This window comes from Lutra lutra, chromosome X, assembly GCF_902655055.1.
Source record: "Lutra lutra chromosome X, mLutLut1.2, whole genome shotgun sequence".
In the NCBI taxonomy this organism is placed as follows: Eukaryota; Metazoa; Chordata; class Mammalia; order Carnivora; family Mustelidae; genus Lutra; species Lutra lutra.
In genome coordinates, this window is record NC_062296.1 from 43,440,159 (window position 1) to 43,447,226 (window position 7,068).

At 37.6% G+C, this 7,068-nt stretch overlaps 1 long non-coding RNA gene across 1 annotated transcript in view; it reads right to left on the reverse strand.

Moving 5' to 3' along the window:
- Positions 1-5,533, reverse strand: part of LOC125091612 (uncharacterized) — an 18,126-nt gene extending 12,593 nt beyond the window's left edge. The window contains exon 1 of the long non-coding RNA XR_007124719.1: positions 5,436-5,533. This is a non-coding gene — a long non-coding RNA (uncharacterized LOC125091612). The remainder of the gene's footprint in view (positions 1-5,435) is intronic.
- Positions 5,534-7,068: the final 1,535 nt, after the last annotated feature.

Below are 7,068 nucleotides of genomic sequence, written 5' to 3' on the forward strand. Positions count from 1 at the left end.
TTTAAAGAGCTGGAGCAAATAATCCAAAAATTTGTATGGAACCAGAAGAGACCCCGAATCGCTAAGGAAATGTTGAAAAACAAAAATAAAAGTGGGGGCATCACGTTACCTGATTTCAAGCTTTACTACAAGCTGTGATCACCAGACAGCATGGTACTAAGTGTTCTTATTTTGACTTTTTCTTGGCTACTCATTATATCCATTCCCTTGACAAAAAAATCTTGCTGGATTCTAATCAGAATTACATTACATTTATATATTAATTCTGGAAGAAACAACATTTTATGACATTAAGTCTCCCCATTTGAGAACACTGAATATGCCTTTTCATGGGTTCATGAGGTTGTTTCATATTTATAAAATATTTGTAATGAGATTTTATGGTTTTCTTCAAATAAGTCCTGTGTTTATGTTTAATTGTATTCCAAAATATTCTATAAGTTCTTTAAATTTTTTTACCATCTTTATTGAGGCATACTTGACAAGTGAAATTTGTATATATTTAAAGTGTACAAGATGATTTTTTATGTATACATTGTGAAACTATTACCACAGTCAAGCTAATTGACATATATGTCACTTCACACAGTTTTGTTTTGTGTGTGTCTGTGTATCTGTGTGGTGAAAAACACTTAAGATTAAATCCCTTAATAAATTTTGGACAGAACAAACCATAAATAAAGGAAGAGAAGAGACTGAAATGAAGGAGTAGGAGACATAACTAGCTTTCTAACACAGAGAAGAAGGCAGAGACTTAGACAAAATGCCAGGAAAGAAGAACTTATCCCAAGTGAAAGAACAAGATAAGGCCACGGCCAGAGATCTAGGTGGAACAGATATACGTAACATACCTGATGGAGAATTAAAACCACCATAATAAGATACTCACAGAGCTTGAGAAAGGAATAGAAGACAACAGTGAGACCATTATCACATGAGATAAAAGATTTTTAAAAAAACCAATCAGAGATGAAACATGCAATAGACTGGAAATGGGCTGGGGCGCCTGGGTGGCTCAGTGGGTTAAGCCACTGCCTTTGGCTCAGGTCATAATCTCGGGGTCCTTGGATCAAGCCCCGCATCAGGCTCTCTGCTCAGTGGGGAGCCTGCTTCCCTCTCACGCTCTCGTGCCTGCCTTTCTGCCTACTTGTGATCCCTCTCTGTCAAATAAATAAATAAAATCTTAAAAAAAAAAAGACTGGAAATGGGCTTGATGGAATGAACAGAAGGCTGAAAGAATCAGAAGACTGATTAGTGACCTAGAAGATGAAGTAATAGAAAATAATGAAGCTGAACAGAAGAGAAAAAGAAGAATTATACAACATGAGAATAGACTAAGGGATCTCAGTGACATCATCAAACATAATAGTATACGTATTATAGGAGTCCCAGAAGAAGAAGAGAGAGTAAAGGCAGCAGATAATTTATTTGAAGAAATAATAGGTGAAATTTTCCTAATCTGGGGAAGGAAACAGTCATCCAGATCCAGGAGGCATAGAGAATCCCATAAATATATATATATATAAAAAAAAGCAGGCCAACACAAGACATATCTAGTTAAATCTGCAAAATATAGTGATAAAGAAAACATCTTAAAAGCAGCAAGTCAAAAGTAGTCCTTAACTTCAAGGGAAGACCCATAAAACTAGCTGGCAACTTCTCAACAGAAAGTTGGCATGATATATTCAAAGTGGTGAATGGGAAAAATCTGCAGCCAAGAATAAGCTCTCCATCAAGATCATCATTCAGAATACAAGAAGAGATAGAGTTTCCCAGACGAACAAAAACTGAAGGAATTTTGTGACCACTAAACTAGCCCTGCAAGAAATATTAAAAGGGACTCTTCGAATGGAAGGATCAAAAGTGACAAAGACAAGAAAGGATAAGAGAAATCCCCAGAAACAATGACAAAACAAGTAATAAAATGGAACTCAATATCATATCTATTGATAATTACTCTATGTGGAAATGACTAAATGCCCCAATGAAAGGACACAGGGTGTCAGAATGGATGAAAAAAGACCCCCTGTGTGCTGCCTACAAGAGATTCATTTAGACATAAAGACACCTGCAGATTGAAAGTGAGGGGGCCGAGAGACATTTATCATACAAATGGCTATCAAAAGAAAGCCAGAGTAGCAATACTTGTATCAGACAACTAGACTTAAAACAAAGACTGTAACAAGAGACAAAGAAGGGTACTACATCATAATAAAGGGGACAATCCAACAAGAAGATATAGCAATTGTAAATATTTATACACTCAACATGGGAGCAACCAAATACATAAAACAATAACAAACATATATGATCTAATTCATCTCCTACAATAATAGGGGACTTTAACACCCCACTTAGATCAATAGAGAGATCATCTAAACTAGAAAATCAACAAGGAAACAATGGCTTTGAATGATACACTGGACCAGATGGAGTTAACAAATATATTCAGAATATTCCATCCTAAAACATCAGAATACACATTCTTTTTAAATGCATATGTACATTCTCCAGAATACATCTCATATTAGGTCACAAATCAGACCTCAACAAATACAAAAGAAGTGAAATCATACCATGCTCCTTTTCTGACCACAATGCAATGAAACTGGAAGTCAAACACAAGAAAGCATTTTGAAAGACCATCAATATATGGAGGTTAAACAACATGCTACTAAACATGAATGGTTCAACCAGGAAATCAAGAAGAAATTTAAAATACATGGAAACAAAGGAAAATGAAAACACAACAACTCAAAATCTTTGGGATGCAGCAAAAGTGGTCCTAAGAGGGAAGTATATAGCAATACAGGCCTACCTTAAGAAGCAAGAAAATCTCAAATAGCCTATCCTTACTCCTAAAGGAGTTAGAAAAAGAATAACAAGAAAAACCCTAAAGTCAGCAGAAGGAAGAAAATAATGATTAGAGCAGAAATGATATAGAAACTAAGAAGCAATAGAACAAAACAATGAAACCAGAAGCTGGCTTTTTGGAAAAATTAATAAAATTGATAAACCTCTAGCCAGACTTATCAAGAAGAGGGAAAGGACCCAAATAAATAAAATCATAAATGAGAGAGGAGAAATAACAATCAACACCATGGAAATACAAACAATTATAAAAGAAGTTATGAAAAACTAGATGCCAACAAATTGGACAACATGGAAGAAATGGATAGATTCCTAGAAACATATAAATCACCAGAACTGAAACAGGAAGAAATATAAAACTTGAACAGACTGATAACCAGCAAAGAAACTGAATCAGTAATAATAATTTTTAAAAAACCTCCCAAAACAAAAGTCATGGTCAAATGGCTTTGTAGGTGAATTCTACCCATTTAAAGAAACATTAATACCTATTCTCAAACTATTCCAAACAACAGAAAAGGAAGGAAAACTTCCAAATTCATTCTATGAGGCCAGCATTACCCTGATACCAAACCAGATAAAAACTCCACTAAAAAATAGTGGAGGATATAGGCCAATATCCTTGATGAATATGGATGCAAAAATTTCAATAAAATACTAATAAACCAAGGGTCTCCTGGCTGGCTCAGTCTGTTAAACATCTGCTTCAGCTTGGGTCACAATCCCAGAATCCTGAGATCAAGCCTCATGTGGAGTTCCCTACTCATCAGGGAGCCTCCTTCTCTCCCCTCTCTTCCCTCTCCCTCTCCCTGCTGCTCGGCCTGCTTGTGTGCTCGCTTGCTCTCTCTCTCTGTCAGATAAATACACAAAATTCTTTTCTGAAAATACTAAAAACCAAATCCAACAATACATTTAAAAATCATTCACCACAATCAAAGGGGATTATTCCTAGGTTACAAGGGTAGTTCAATATTCACGAATCATCAACGTGATACATGACATTATAAAACAAAGGGTAAAAAATATATGATCATTGCAATATAAGCCAAAAAACCACTTGACAAAGTACAACATCCAAAAAAAAAAAAAAAACCCTCAACAAAGTAGGTTTAGAGGGGAACATATGTCAACATAATAAAGACCATATATGAATAGTCCACAGCTAATATCCTCCAAGGGGAAAAACTGAGAGCTTTTCCTTTACAGTCAAAAACAAGACAGGGATATCCACTCTCACCACTTTTACTCAGCATGGTACTGGAAGTCCTCACCACAGCAATCAGACAACACAAAGAAATACAATGCATCCAAATGATGGAAGAAGTAAACTTTCACTATTTGCAGATGACATGATATTATATACAGAAAACCCTAAAGACTCCACCAAAAAACTACTAGAATTGATAAATGAATTCAGTAGTTGCAGGATACAAAAGCAATGCACAGAAATATATTGCATTTCTATACACCAACAATGAAGCAGCAGAAAGAGAATTAAGGAATCAATTCCATTTATACTTGCACCAAAAATGGTAAAATGTGTAAGAATAAACCTAACCAAAGAAGTGAAAACCCTTTAAAACTATAAAACACTGATGAAAGAAATAAAGATGACACAAAGAAATGCTCATGGATTGGAAGAACAAATATTGTTAAAATGTCTATACTACCCAGGGAGGAGCAAGATGGTGGAGGAATAGGAAACCTAAATTTCATCTGGTCCCAGGAATTCAGCTAGATAGCTATCAGACCATTCTGAACACCTACAAACTCAACAAGAGATCGAAGAGAAGAGCAGCAATTCTAAGAACAGAAAAGCGCCCACTTTCTGGAAGGTAGGACGTGAGAACTGAATCTGAGGCGATATATACAGGAAAATATACGGGGCAGGGGGTGGGGGGCTCCTGGCAATTGGTAGAGCAGCACAGCACAAAATCAGAACTTTTAGAAGTCTGCTCCACTGAGGGATGTCACTCAAGAGGCTAAGCTGGGGGTGGAGCCCGCACTGGTACAGTGTGGTCTCACGACCTGCAGGGTCACAAAAAGACCAGGGGTGTCTTGAATGTGGCAGAGCTTCCAGGTATTGGAGCAGGGAAGCTGGCTGCAGAGACAGAGCTGAGGAGTGGACTCTCAGCTCGGGATTACCTTAAACAGTGATCCGAGGCTCAGTCGGGCCACCACTCTTCAAGCAGGGACCCAACAAGTGGCAAAGCAGGGACCCACAAGTGGCAGATTGGGACACCCCCCCCTTCCTCCACTGGGAAGAGTGGCATGGAAGCGCACTGCAGAAATCTGCTGGGTTTGGAGACTCCAAACAGGGCTGTGCACCAGAGATAGAAACACCCAGTCACAGGCTGGTGAGCTCGGAGTGCAGCCGGAGACCAGGGAGATGGGAGGGACTGACTGCTTTTCTCTGAGGGCGCACTGAGGAGTGGGGTCCTGAGCACTCAGCTCCTCTGGGCCAGAGATTGGGAGGCTGTCATCTTCATTCCCATCTTCCAAAGCTGTACAGAAAGCATTCAGGAACAAAAGCTCCTGAGAACAAACCAGAGCAGATTGTTTACCCTGGCCCCTGGCAAGGGCTGTACAATTCCCCCTCAGGCAAGACATTTGAGAATCCACTGCAAAAGACCCCTCCCTCAGAAGATCAGCAAGAACATCCAACCAAACCAAGTCCATTGATCAATGAGAACAGTGGAACTCCAGAGCTAGGGAATGCAACACAGAATTCATGGCTCTTTTCCCATGATACTTTAGTCTTTAATTTTTTAAAATTTTCATTATTTTTTTCTTTTCTATTTTTCTTTTTTTAGAAAAATTTTCCTCTTTCCTGTTTAACCGATTTTAAAGATTTTATTTATTTATTCGACAGAGAGCACCAAATAGGCAGAGAGGCAGGCAGAGAGAGAGGAAGGGATACAGGCTCCCCGCTGAGCAGAGAGTCTGATGCGGGGCTCAACCCAGGACCCTGGGATCATGACCTGAGCCAAGGCATGTCTTTAACCCACTGAGCCACCCAGGCACCCCTATTTTAAACTATTTTAACTATTTTATCTTTTCAATACATTTTTTATAATCCTTTTAGGGGCATCTGGGGGCTCAGTTTGTTGAACATCTGCCTTCGCCTCAGATCATGATCCCAGGGTCCTGGGATCGAGTCCTGCATCGAGCTCTCTGCTCAGCAGGGTGCCTGTTTCTCCCTCTACTCTGCCTGCTGCTCTACCTACCTGTGCTCTCTCTCTTTGGCAAATAATGAAATCTTAAAAAAAAATAAAAATCCTTTATAATTTTCATTTTTATACTCATATCCTATTCCTTTCATTATATTTAACCTTATTTTTTTTTGTATACATATAAGTTTTTCTTCCTTTTAAAATTTTGGGATAGAGTTTCTTCTAATAGACCAAAATATACTCTAAATCTAGCATATGGCTTTGTTCAAGTCATCCAGCCTGATCACATTTCTGTCCTTATTTTTTCTTTTTTCAACTAGCTTCTTATCAATTCCTTTTTAAAATTTTTTAAATTTCTTTTCAGCGTAACAATATCATTGTTTTGTACCATTATCAATTCTTTTTAAAAAATCCTTTTAAATTTTCATCTTTATAGACATATTCCATCCTTTCACATCATGTTCACCCATATATGTATGTATGTATACACACACACACACACACACACACACACACCGTGTTTTTCTTTTCTTTAAAATTTTGGGAGGCAGTTTCTTTTAACAGACCAAAATACAACAAAAATCAAGTGTGTGCCTCTGTTCTAATTACCAGCCTGATCATTTTTTTTCTTTTTTTTCTTTCTTCTCCCCCCTAGTTACAGGTTTCTTCTGATTTGATTAGTGTATATTTTTCTGGGGTCAGTGTTGCTCTTTTAGCATTTTGTTCTCTCATTCATCTATTCTTCTCTGGACAAAATGACAAGGTGGAAAAACTCACCACAAAAAAAAGAAAAAGAGGCAGTACCAACTGCTGGGGACCTAATCAATATGCACATTAGTAAGATGTCAGAACTAGAGTTCAGAATGACAATTATAAAGATGCTAGTTGGGCTTGAAAAAAAGCGTAAAAGATAATAGAGAATTCCTTTCTGCAGAAATAAATGAACTAAAATCTAACCAAGTTGAAAAAAAAAAGCTATTAATGAGGTGTACTAAAAAATGGAGGTTCTTACTGGTGGGATAAA